The sequence below is a fragment of the Triticum aestivum genome, chromosome 1A (assembly GCF_018294505.1).
Source record: "Triticum aestivum cultivar Chinese Spring chromosome 1A, IWGSC CS RefSeq v2.1, whole genome shotgun sequence".
Classification (NCBI taxonomy): Eukaryota; Viridiplantae; Streptophyta; class Magnoliopsida; order Poales; family Poaceae; genus Triticum; species Triticum aestivum.
The window spans coordinates 96,359,897-96,372,322 of NC_057794.1; the positions used below are offsets into that span (position 1 = coordinate 96,359,897).

The 12,426-nt window shown below is 40.6% G+C and overlaps 1 long non-coding RNA gene across 6 annotated transcripts; it reads right to left on the reverse strand.

Annotated features, from left to right (window-relative positions):
- Positions 1–956: 956 nt before the first annotated feature.
- On the reverse strand, positions 957–6,422 carry LOC123191840 (uncharacterized). 6 transcript variants are annotated; one of them, XR_006496806.1, is made up of 9 exons: positions 6,041–6,422; positions 5,528–5,932; positions 4,851–4,917; positions 4,081–4,239; positions 3,186–3,390; positions 2,483–2,682; positions 2,259–2,329; positions 1,376–1,452; positions 957–1,291 (listed from the first exon to the last, which is right to left on the reverse strand). It is a non-coding gene; the product is annotated as an uncharacterized lncRNA (long non-coding RNA). The 6 variants fall into 6 exon arrangements; XR_006496805.1 differs by adding an exon at positions 2,065–2,099 and having other exon boundaries at positions 2,259–2,682; XR_006496802.1 differs by having other exon boundaries at positions 2,259–2,682.
- Between the last annotated feature and the right edge of the window lie 6,004 nt (positions 6,423–12,426).

Sequence of the window (12,426 nt, forward strand, 5' to 3'; positions counted from 1 at the left end):
TTTTTTCATAAACATTCACCACAGTGTATTCCTCGGCGGCGAGGCGACGGGCGAAGGCAAGATGACAATTTACAAATGTAACGTACATTTTTAACCTTGTTACAAAAAGATAACATTTTTTGGGATGGTAGGAAACATTGTTTGAAACTACGTGACATTTTTGTGCATTGTATACATTTTTCAAAATGTCACAAACATTATTTTAAAATGCGTGAACATTTTACAAATGCAACGTACATTTTTAAGTTACACATATATAAATATTTAAATAATATTAAAATATATTTCGAAATGCCATGTACTCTTTTTGTAACGCTTGAATATTTTTGAAATGTTGCAAACACCGAAATATAAGTGTAACCGAAAAAAGTCAAATGGGCCGGCCCAGCGCGGAGGACATGGGCGCTCTGTGGTCAATACTGCCGTTCCCTGGCCCACTAGTCAGATGGATCCCGGTTGAATTTTGCTAGGGTTCGATTTAGACCGGGATTGTATAGTTCAGGGTGCAATCGACCGGGATTTTGATTTGAGGGTTCATTTCGCCGAACCTCTACAAATTCGGGGTTTAAAATGGACTTTTTCCGCAACAAACTCAGTGTTCCCACCAAGGTACATACAACAAATATTTCAATGGTTTCCAACCAGTACTGCGCCTGACTTCTTGAAACACATCCTGCAGTATAACATTGTGAAGCTCCGTCGCGCCCCATTGCATGGGACTAGTGGTTGGGGCGCCACCGGGTGGCGCCTCCTGAGAGAAAGTTGAGGCGGTGTCAGGTGGATTGCGCCCCTTATACTCACTTGTTTGTACTATGTAGTGTTATTGTGTTAGACTTAAAGTACAAGAACATGGAAGTTGGTGACTGGAACAATAAGACAGAGTTATAGAAAACATTCAGAGAATGGATCAGCCTTAAAAGAATAATAGTGACATCATATATACTAAGAGGCTTGTATGAACACAAAAGCAATAGTTTTATAGTTTAGAGGACTGATCACATACAATATCGGTGGTTCAAAAGTGACAGAATAGTGACAGAATGATAGTACTTGCTAATATAAACCACCAACTGATTCAGAAAGTACAGCACCACACATGATATGTCAAGAACAAACAACAAGAGCAGTGTGCGGAACGACCCGTCAATGATGTGCAACGTCCTAATCCATGGAATGACCCGTCAATGATGTGCAACATCCTAATCCATGAGAGCCATCTCTCCTCCAATAACGCCTGATGCTAGATGAGTCCCCGAAGAGGCCCCCGCTGAGCAATGGAAATGAACGGCTTCTGACAAGGCAAGAACACAAAACATGAATATAGGAAGAGGCAGAAGCAAGGAGAGGAGAGGGACCAAACGACGGGGGCACTTACCTTTTACCTGCTAATCACCATATCATTCGTCATCGTCACCTCCCACGCCTCGCCCGCCACTGCTCATCAACGCCGCACTGCCATATTCATGTTGGTACTTTAATAAAAGTGAATTTTATCCATACAGGGTTTTGTGCTTCTGCTGCTAGAATGCATCTACGAAGTCCCTATATAGTATATGTGATCAAATTTACTCCTCTCTGATGTCTATAATTACCATCTACTCCCTATGTTCCTAAATCTCTTAGATTCTTACATGAACATGATACTATACTGACATTTGGTGTAAGTGGTATTTTTTAGAATGACGAGATGGTCCTCACGCCCCGACATCGATCTATTCTGGCTTCCCGCCTCATGCTCTGCATGGATCTATGTCTGTCTTCCTTTCTCCTACTATTCCTGCTTTAAGCCGTTGTCGCTACCGCCAGGCCCACATCAATCAGTCGCCACCATCTCTAGGGTTTCGCATAGAAATGGAGCAGAGCGGATGGGTGGAGCGGTGGCCAAGGGAAGGAAATGGGGTGAGGCAGGGCGGCAAGCAAGAAAAATCAAGTGTATTTTAGTTCAGAGATATATAGGTGATCTTGTTCAGTTTAGTCAGTCACATACTAAACAGTAGTTCACTAAGGTGAGGATTTTGCATTAGGTACAACTACCTATGTAAAACATCCAGAACCTCAACCCACCTGATATTGGATGTCCAAACTGAATCATTGCATCCCTAAACATGGAATCATGGTTTAGTTTTAACTGTCAAGAATCTGCGTAATTATGGTCATATGCACTGCCATTTTATTTAGATAAGCAGGCCAATAGTACACTGATAAACAGAGCAAGATATAGGACTAAATCTGTTTATATGTTCGAGAAAGAAAAGTACCAGACTGAGCTAAACAGTTTGCAGGGGTATAAAATTCGTCGTTGCAAATTTGAGTCGATGCCCCTGTAAAGCTGTAACTTCAAACATCAAGTCATGTTGCATTTTCTCGACGCATTCCCGACATATCAAGATTCCATTACATAAATCCACGAAAATCTAAAACCTACAGAAAGAACACTCTGAAATTTGATATGGAATGTCACCAGCGACAGTGCATTAAGAACCTGCATGTGGGCCAGTATATGGTCTGTATTGGCACTCTGATTCATTTTTCAGCTTGCAATAATAAGGATATATTCCCAAGCATCCAAAGTTCTGGAACTTTTACAGAACCTCTAGAGAGGCGCCAACCTTCTCCAAAGCAAGGCATCTTATGTTACCCAATTCACTGCTGCAAGTTGGACGACAATTATGAACCCTTGGCCTGCATTCAGAATAAATAGCATGGCCATTGGAGCAGTGCATGCACAAATGCGACAATAGTAAAAGAACCTCTAGACACATTCATAACTTTCTTTCTGAGCAAGGATTTGTAGTGTAAATTCTAAATAATGAGATATCAGCCCTCCTTGTAGAATCAATTGATAAGGAACAATCTGGACAACGTTGAAAATGAAAAAGGAGAGCGTGCAATCTGTAAGTTCAAAATGTTTGCAGGGAGCTAGTCGGGGGTAGGCCTGATGCATCGGGTGGTTAACAGAAAGGAAGAGATGCTACCTATTAGTGTGAAAGGGATTCATAGAAAAAGGTCACAAAACCAAAACCCTATTTTAGCTTTGCCTACCTTGGTCAGCAATGTCATATTCTTTTGGAACTGGGTATTCTTATATATTGGCATACACATAGAAAGCCAAAAACCTAGAAAGGCTAGTAAGATACAAACGATATGCTATAGTTAAATGTGATTAGTTCGGCAAGAAGACATACCTGATGAACTGGAGGATACATGGGAACCAAACACATGGGGCATTCCAATAGCTCACGCCCATTTCTAGAAACTATGACATTTGGATTCCGTGAATGCTTGATAACATCACAGACAAGTTCTACGACATCTACATCCCATTCTTCGGAGGCTCGATAACTTCAGCGTCAATGTTGTCGAGATAGCCAGTTGGCGCCACAACCAAACCTATAGATACAGAATCGTGTATGGATGAGAAATATTTAGGATTGGAAGCAAATAGAAAGATAACATGAATTAATCCTGGGTGTAAAAAATGAAATGTCAATCTCAAAGGATGGCTGCAACCTGATATAACTCTCAAGACAAGTATTATCAGTAACATTACGTCACCGCGATACATAAAACTGATACATCAACTTGATAATATGAATTAACCCACAAATATATTGTCCTTGGAAGAAAAGATATATGTCAGTGGCGATACATAAAGGATCTATCATGAGTGCTTGTATCCACTATACAGAGAACATTTCTCTCTGTCAAATAACCTCATAGTAAATTAAATAGATTTTTGGAAGAAAAATCTGGTCTAAGTCCATGGGGTACCAGGGAATAAAATCGTTGGGGTACTGGAAAAAACATTCATCAAAAACACATTCCTCAAAGTGTGAAATATTCAGTCCAAAACTACATCAAGATTGAACCTCATACAATTTTCAAGACATGTCATTTATGCTTCTCTTACATGACTTTCCAATTTCTTTGCTTTGAAAGCAAACATATACTGGATGAATTATGAGAACTAACCAGAACTCTTCTGCATCAGATTGTAGTTACACACAAGTATTGTAAATGATTTGACATTATATCCAACTACTAAGATAACAAGGAGAGCTTACGGTTGGAGAGACATACACAGTCTAGAGCAAAAGGGAGTAGATTCACAGTTTTGTGCTCAGCGTCACCAATACAACTGACACATACTAATGGTGTCATCTCTGGACACCGCAGCAGTACGTTGCCAAATAATGGCGCAAGAAGTAATAGTAGCAGCCTTCGAGCTCCGCGGCGAAGCTGGTACATAAGAAGAGAATCACACTGGATATTGTTCTTATCTTTCTAGAAAAGAGAAAAAATTGATTGAATTCCGGTTTTTTACACGCAGTAGAGCTAGCCATCAACATGCCAATCACACTATGAAGCTAACCTTTGTGGCACAGGATTTTTTGTGCCTATCCAGAAGCAAAAATAATAGTTCTTTAGAATCTCTAGAAGCCCATAAACAAGTCAGGGAGAAAAAGAAAGGAACATCACATGCATCTAGGAAAAACACATGTCTGGGACAACTTCTATGTGGTGGTAAATTGCTAGAAAGGGGAGAAAGAATTCATGTTCTCCCAGATATGTACACGTAGTTGCATACATTGTTCTACCAAGGATGCATGTGCAGTCTGCATTAAGGTACACATATCCCTCTTCCAACAGAATGAAGCAAGCAATGTATTGTATCAATCATATGAATGGCATGCTTGTAGTCAATTAAGTACATGTGTCAACAATCAGAACAAGAATAACCAAGTTCTTCGACCAAAGTTCAAACTGGAAATCAAGTGGGATAAAATTTGAAACTGTAAATCCAAAGAACAAACTGAAATTCAAGATCATCAAGACGATAGGAAGCCAACCATTTTTTGTGAAGTTGTCGTACTCGAAATCCCAGTCAATAACGCGACCAGTGAAGTCACGTAGCACCTAGGAAAAAGCATAGATCGATTTGCTTAAATCAAATTAAATTTATGTGGCAGTTTTTTAGAGAATAAGTGAGAAAACTGCACATAATATTTGGGCAGGGAGGGTGGTATCCTCAATATTGTTTCCATATGAGCAGGGGAAAATGTTATAATCCACATCACCAGCATCCTCTTTTATCACCTCTTCTTGTGTGCATTAGTACATTTTTCTAAATTCTGCTTGTTAAAACAGGGTGAAACTAACAAAAGGCTGATTGTATCTAGGACTTGATTATAACTAAAAAGCTCTTGACTTCACCACAAGAAAAAGCAGGAAGATGTTAACATGAAGCTGGCTATATAACATATTAATATAGTTTAGGATATCAACTGAAGCAAATACAATAGTTTTATTTTGCTACTGGTGTTATTACTGTTGGATGTGATTGCACATCGTGTATATTCACTCCTAAAGTCCCAATATTACCAAAGGAAATACTGAACATTGGCAAACATGCACACAAGAAGGATCTCCATTCACAAGTACACAGAACTTGGCAATAAAAGTACTTGGAATTTTCTTGCAAAGTTAATATGTTCAAATGTAGATCAAGTGGCATAGTAATTTCTACCTGTTCTGCAAACTGTATATATCTTGCAATACCATATTTGAATTGAGTTCTGCCTCCAGAGAAAACAAGATAATCGCCAGACATTGTGACCCAGTTCTGATCCTTCTTATATTCCACCAGTTTGGGGTGACCGGGTGAGGAACATTGTTGTACCAAGTATGGAATTCAGAAAGGAGATTATCAAAGCACTAGTAGTCTGCTAATTAAACCTTAAGCTACAGAAGGCATTGATTAAATCAAGGTAAGCAGTACAAGATGCACTATCTGCCTTGAAATCTCATAATGGTTGAAGGATCAAGGGTCCTAATAGTATCAGATTATGAATCTGAACCCTTCAAACCATATAGATTTTCCTCTGCTAATATTTTGCACCTGCAAGAGTCCTCCTTCACTACCAATGATGCCCTGATGTATGAATAAGACTTGTCAGCACACAAGAACGTTGAAAGAAAATTACCTCCAAAGGAATCAATAATGCAGACACCTTCTTTAGGCAAGCATCCAGATGCATACCAAGAAGATGGGTCGGAAGAGGCGGAGCTGGGCTGGCCGCCGCCACATGCGAGCGGGGATGGAGTCGTCGGCCACATTTAGGGCCCTCCCACAGGCCGCCTCCCCGTCTGCAGCGGTGCCGAGGAGCCCACGACAGCAACGGCGGTGCGGGGCGTGCTCAGCGGAGAGATCGGCTTCGGTGGAGGCTGGACCCTGTGGAGATGGCGTGGCGCGCTGAGGGACGGAGGAGAGTGAGGCGGAGCAGACAGAGGCAGCGGCGCTGAGGTGGGAGGGGAGACGAGCCGGCAGTGAGAAAGGGTTGCGTGAGTGCCCTGCTCTTTCTCTCTGTCTTCGATATGGGCCGGCGGCGACGTGAGGGAAGGAAGAGGAGACGCACGCGGGGAGTGAGGGATTTGGGTGGGCTAGCTGCCTTTATACCTCCACCACTGAAAAAACCAACGGACGAGATTGTATAAATGAACGGATCGGACGGCCAGGAATCGGTGATGACGTGGCTACTGCGAGGGTCCGCCCATTACGCGACTGTTAATGGGTTTTACTAGTGGTTGGGGCGTGCCACGCCTCCTGAGCGTTCATGTGCCCACTTATCTAGTTTATGCATGTTGATGGGTCTAGGTTGATCTTTGATCGCACTTATATATACCAAAAGTGATTTGACTACAGGTGATATGCTTTGCTGACTTTAACCTCCCGATTGGTTCCAGAATTCATTACAAACTTGCTATTATGAGGATCATATGTGCTCCTCTGTGTGGTAAACGTACGTACGACAAACCAAGACATAGAGCTCCCTTAATGTACCTGGACGGATGAATATGCTTTGCTGATTTTAATCTCCCGATTGGTTCCAGAATTCATTACAAACATGCTATTATGAGGATCATATGTGCTCCTCTGCGTGGTAAACGTACGTGCGGCAAACCAAGACATGGAGCTCCCTTAATGTACCTGGACAGCGACGCCGTGGGACAGACTCGCCTCCTTCCTGGATCTCCCTGTCAGGGGTAGAAAAGGAGAAAAGTTAATTATTTACCTAGAGAGTGTATCTGCAAGCACGAAAGTCACTCCAATTTTCTAGGCAATTAGGGAAGAAAAGAATCACTTTTGTGCTGGACGCGGGCGCTCTGTAGGTTACGACCAACTACGGTGCTGCTCAGTTTCACCTCTGCGGCCGGTCTTGCCGGACAACTACCTAGTCCTGCTTGCTGATCAATGCATCAATTATATTATTGTAATCCTGATTTTTATCTGTCTTATGCATTATTTGGCCAACTTTATTGCTTCTTTAACAATACATGTTTTGACTGAATTTACCAAAATTCAACAAATTCAACTATTCATCGTCATTTTGCAGAACAACGCGCAAAGGCACTATAAAAATCTAGTAATTGTCAAAGGGGAAAAGGACAAGAAAGGAGGGATCAACTTGTGCTAAGACTTCACGAGGGAGAGAGAAGGGAAGGGAAGAGGGCAACCAGATAAGGATATAAGAGAAGGGAGAGGAAGCAGATAGAGGAGGGGGAGAAGGCAAAAGATGGTGCCACACACCAGATATCGGACACTGGGTGTATGATCCCCTATGCTGACTTGCTGCCGATGGCGCCTCTCACCAGAAATGAGAGCTGCGCTATCTCATCACCTGTGATTCCTGCAATTGTATTCTAACAAAGTAGAAAGGAGGAATCCCAAACATGAGAGGTCCTAAGATCTTGCAACATGGGCAAACTGCTCATAAATGTCTTACAACAAAACCCGCAGAATAACTTCGCATAGGATAAGATCTTGCATGGGAAGTACCTTCTATCTTTTTAGTTTCATATGATCAAAAGTAGGTGCTGGAACAGACCCACTGTATAAATTCGGCCTCCATCTTCACTATCTACAGTGCATACAAATTACAAATGTGTCTTCGTCATTCACACCAGTCAAAGAAATTTTACCAATGAAATGGCAAGTTAGAAGAAGGTTACCTGCTGATTCGTGTATGTGCCGTCAGTAGTGTCACTGAATTTGTTCATCTTACCTAGATGAATCTCTTTGTACTTCCTATAGTACCACAGTCATGCTAGTTGGACAGTAAAGAGACACGCACAAAGAGATAGAATAAAGTTTAGGCCATACACAGCAACAAGTAATGAAGCGACACCAAGAAACTCAACTTGTCCCGCTGCGAGGAATTGGCCAATATATGAATCAGAAGGTAAAGTGTGTCAGCCAGAAGTTTGAACTCATCAATCACATCCATCAGCCAATCCATCACGACCCCAATATAGTCATCCCTCGGCCTCCTCGATTGTTCAACCTGTAATGTCACAAGATGCAAAAAAAATAAAATCACATAGGTATATCTCATTTTGTCAAGGAGTCGATTAGCATAAGGGGTCAAGGAAGAACTTTACTAAGCGCTGAACTAAGATGAAAACATTTTGGCTGATGCACTTTTCAAATTGTGAAAGCGGATAAGCAGTGTAACCACACACAGAATCTTCTGGTTGCGGAACGACTGGTTATATTAATGTTTGTTGAGCAAAACTGATCCAGAACGGATGCTCCACCGCCCTCTATTTTTTTTCCTGGCTGTACGTATCACAAAAGTTTCCAATCGTATATATGACCCCTTCTTGGAACTCATTTTCATAGATACACATCCTATATGTGGGGATCGTTCCTTCCATTGTGTTGCCCTGAAAAGTTGTACATAGACTGAATCATATAATCTGCTGCAATGAGATGTGAGATTGTAGTTCCGTTATGAATTTTACCTTGTGATCAACCATAAGGAAATTTGGACCATCTAACAAAGTAGAATCCGTATTAGTGTGTTCCCACATTCTCATGATACGAATGGTGAGCTTCATCTACTATAAGTGTCTGGCTATTTCTCTTTTGCAGAGGTCCCTCCATGAGCATGATTTGGCACCTATGTATATAATAACTATCAGGTACATAGTCAATGCACAATCTTTTAGAATTTTGATAAAAATTTACAGTACTGCAAGTTTGGTAAGCCTAAGAAGATTTGAAAATATAGAGCTCAAATGAATAAGCTTATTAATCAGCCTAGTCAGCTCCTGTGTCGGCGAGGACGATCAGGGAACAGAGGAAACCGTAGTCATGGTGGGAGGAGGAGAAGGCGAGTACTTGGGATAGCCAGTGGCGCCGATGGAGGAGTCACGGCTCCGGAGCATATGCGGACACGATGTGCGCAAGCACAGCATAGGCGGCATGATGGACCCTACGAAACCATATGCCTCCAAGGACTTGGCATGGCAGGGTCTTGCTGTTGCAGCCTGACTTTGCAGTCAACACGATCCGAGCATGACCCCTGGATATGACTATGCTTCTAAACAGGAAAATCTTGGACAACTGCAAGATAGTCAAGCTGAAGTTACTCGTCTAGTGGAACATGTAGCAGTGTCCAGAGAGAATTTCTGTCATCTGAAATGGGGCAAAGCATACTTCTTAAATCCTGAAGAATACTTTTCAAGTGTTGATTCTATATGTCTCATAGCTTACAGAAGCTTCACTTTTTTCTCTGATGTCGTGACCCTAATTCTTTTATAATATGTTTAGGCATTTACTGAAAATCAAACTATCTATGATTTATAATACTTACCAAAATAACTTGATGCCCCCTATGTGCCTTTGCTGAATCTGTTTTCAAAGTTATCTGAACCCATGCTGCATCATCACAAAATATCTTTAATAAAGAACAATGCCTCACATTGAAAAAGCCACGCTACTATTGCTTTTTACTATAATACACATCTTTGTTTACTGTTCCGAGTATAAAATGTATGCAGTGAGATATATAATAGAAGATGAATTTTGCATTTGGTCATATCTATGGCTGAACTAAGCCAAGACTTGGTCTAGCCTGAATAATTCTATTACTTATCGAAAGAACAGTAAGTGGTCGGGCCCTTCCCCGGACCCTGCACAAGCAGGAGCTACGTGCACCGGGCTGCCCTTTTTATCATCAAAAGAACAGTACAAAGTTCCAACAAATACAAAACTCCTTGGTCTTAGCGGATTCCAAAATACGCCACCTAAAGAGGAGCGGACAGTTGTACTGAATTAGAAGAGAGAAAAAACCTATGAACACGCAGGGAGCTGCCATACATGTAAATTTAACAGAAGACTGGGAAGTTCTCTAAATGCTTATTTTCTAGTACCCGAATTACTTAAACTTATGGACAGTGTGTATGATACCTAAGAAGTGTATACATGAAAAAGTGTTTATAAGTTCCAAGTAGTTTTGGTGTATGTAGCATACATGAACTATATCTTCTACATCAATAGTGGATATTAGCAGTATTAGTTCTGTTCATGGAAATTATTCAGTAGGGTAGCATTTCATTCTATAAAAGCTGTAGAGGGCTATTTAAATTTTGAAACATTGAGTACATGGCATGGTGGAGAGTACTGGTGTGCTGGACCATACCAACTTAAGAGCTCCTTAATAATACTATGGTCTGCCATCATATTCCACTTGACCAAAACTCCACTTTTCATTCTTCAACACTCCTTCAGGAACACTTCAGGTATATATCTTCATGGGGACTACCAGAAACTGAAGCACATGGTATCATGCAAGAAGCATAAATATAGCATTAGTAGTTGTATGAAACATGCCAACCTTGTCACCCAGTTCTTGATTATGGTCAGGTGGTTAATCTAGGATTCAAATCAAACAACTTTTTTATCCGCCAACTCTGAAAGATTTTAAGTGTTATCTGTTGAGCTGCTCTTTTAAATATATTTCACTCAATTTCGGCTGTTGTTTTTCCTTCTGGACAGGGCGGGATGGCTATGGAGGTTTACAATTTATTGAGAAGAATATATTTAAATAATATTAACCTATCCCATGGTTGAACTCTTGGAAAATGTTATAAAGATGGGTCCCATTTGTCTGGTACAACCTGACTTGTTATGTGGGGACTTGTATGGCCATATAGATGGTGAAGTTGCCGTTCCAAAATACCCGCGTTCCAGACCCCTTGCAGTATGGTAGTGCCGCTGAAACAAACAAAACAAATACCAGATTAGAAGTTTGTAGCTCTTACTGACGATGATGGCCAATCGCCTCGCTGTGTGTAATATTTATGGTAACTGTTTATCTCTTGAATGGCCAGAGTTGGAAACTTTTCATGGTAACTGTTTATCTCTTGAATTAATAGACTAATGTAATATTTATGCAACCATGGCCAGAGCTGTATCATAGTAGTCTACATACACAAGGTACATGGATGAAAACAGGGGTGCGTACCTCAGTGTTATATCAAGTATATTATAAGTAAACATATTAGATTATAATTTATTTACAACATGCAGACTAAATCTGCTAATTTACTTTACAAAACCATTAAAAGATGCCCATATGACCACATTAAATTCCTAATGAAACAAAGTTGTCGATATCAGATAAGATGGGCATAATCGAGAGAAGAATCCATCAGCATCATGTTGTTCCTAGACTAACATAGATTGCTATTTTTCTTAAATAGGATATCAATTTTTTTGTGTGAATTCCATTCAACAAAGAATATAGAAGGCTTACTACCCAGAGTTTCTTTCGGAAGAAAAAAAAACAATTGTGCTTGCATGACGGATGACATAAATCAGACAAATAATCAATGGATAGGGTGCGTGGAAGTTAGTTATCCACGTGCCAGAACCATGATTTGGTTTCGAGAAACCTACCCCAACTTGTTTGGGACTGAAGGCTTAATTGTTGTTATGTCTTATGCACAGTTTTCACACTGGTTTAGAAAAATCATTTGTGTTATCAAGATGAATGCTTATTTATTGAGCAATGACAGTGACCACAAAATTATGTATTGATGCATCGAATCCGTAGAGAATCGAGTTATGACACAATTAAAATACTAAAAACGCGGCAAGAACTGGATCCAGGGCAGTTCATACAGATTATCATCTTGTCACTAGTCTGTACATGAAACATGAGCAAATCATTCCAGTGTACCTCACAACCCTGATAGGATGGCATCAGCATCTATAGAAAATTAACAGTCCAGAGTAATATTCACTGGTTGCAGTTAAAGAGTAGCCCAACATACAGCATTTGCCATTTCAATATATGAATTAACATGCAAAAGGGGGAAAAGAACTGAAGTCAAAACCTGTTTTGAAAAATCCAGTCCAGCATCTCTGAAGGCCTTTTGTTCTTCTAGTAGACCATTCCGGGTTTCAGGTGTACCACCACTCTGTACGTATAAACAAGCATGTGATGCGAACAAGTATCTAATAGCAATGGGAAAAGAGAGGCATAATAAGGAAATATAGGACTATATATGTACCTTAGAGATTAGAATTACAAGAGTAGATTTAATTTCCTCCCCTAGTTGAGCAATTTGATGATCAAT